The following is a 1,102-nucleotide window of genomic DNA, read 5'->3' on the forward strand; positions in this document are numbered from 1 at the left end:
TTTATATTTTCTAGCTCATCCTTTATATTTTCTAGCTCATCCTTTATATTTTCTAGCTCATCCTTTATATTTTCTAGCTCATCCTTTATGTTTTCTAGGTCGTCCCCGTTATTTTCTAGATCATATGAAATATATTTTAGCTCATCCCCTTTTTTCCTCAGTATTTTCTAGCTCATCCCAAGTATTTTCTAACTCACCCCCGGTATTCCTCAGTATTTTCTAGATCATTCCGGGTTATTTCTAGCTGATCCTCAAAATTTCTCAGTGTCCTCTAGCATATCCCCAATATTTCCTGGCTTATCCCAAATATTCCCCAATATTTCCTCGTTCATTCCCAACACTTTCTAGCACATCCCCAATATTTCCTCGTTCATTCCCAACACTTTCTAGCACATCCCCAATATTTCTAGCTCATTCCCCTGTGTTTTAATAGCACAACCTTAACATTTTCTAGCTCATCCCCAATATTTTCTAGCTCATCACTAATTTTTCAACGGTTATCCCAACACTTTCTAGCACATCCCCAATATTTCCTCGTTCATTCCCAACACTTTCTAGCATATCCCCAATATTTATTCGTTCATTCTCAACCCTTTCTAGCACATCCCCAATATTTCCTCGTTCATTCCCAACACTTTCTAACACATTCTTAATATTTCCTCGTACATTCTCAACACTTTCTAGCACATCCCTAATATTTCCTCTTTCATTCCCAACACTTTCTAACACATCCCCAATTTTTTTTCGTTCATTCTCAACACTTTTTAGCACATCTTTAATATTTCCTCGTTCGTTCCCAACACTTTCTAGCACATCCCTAATATTTCCTCGTTCATTCCCAACACTTTCTAGCACATCCCCAATATTTCTTCGTTCATTCCCAACACTTTCTAGCACATCCCCAATATTTACTTGTTCATTCCCAACACTTTCTAACACATCACTAATTTTTCCTCGGTCAGTCTCAACACTTTCTAACACATCCCCAATATTTCCTCGTTCATTCCCAACCCTTTCTAACACATCCCCAATATTTCCTCGTTCATTCCCAACACTTTCTAGCACATCCCCAATATTTCCTCGTTCATTCCCAACACTTTCT

Source organism: Aplysia californica, unplaced genomic scaffold (genome assembly GCF_000002075.1).
Source record: "Aplysia californica isolate F4 #8 unplaced genomic scaffold, AplCal3.0 scaffold00156, whole genome shotgun sequence".
Classification (NCBI taxonomy): domain Eukaryota; kingdom Metazoa; phylum Mollusca; class Gastropoda; order Aplysiida; family Aplysiidae; genus Aplysia; species Aplysia californica.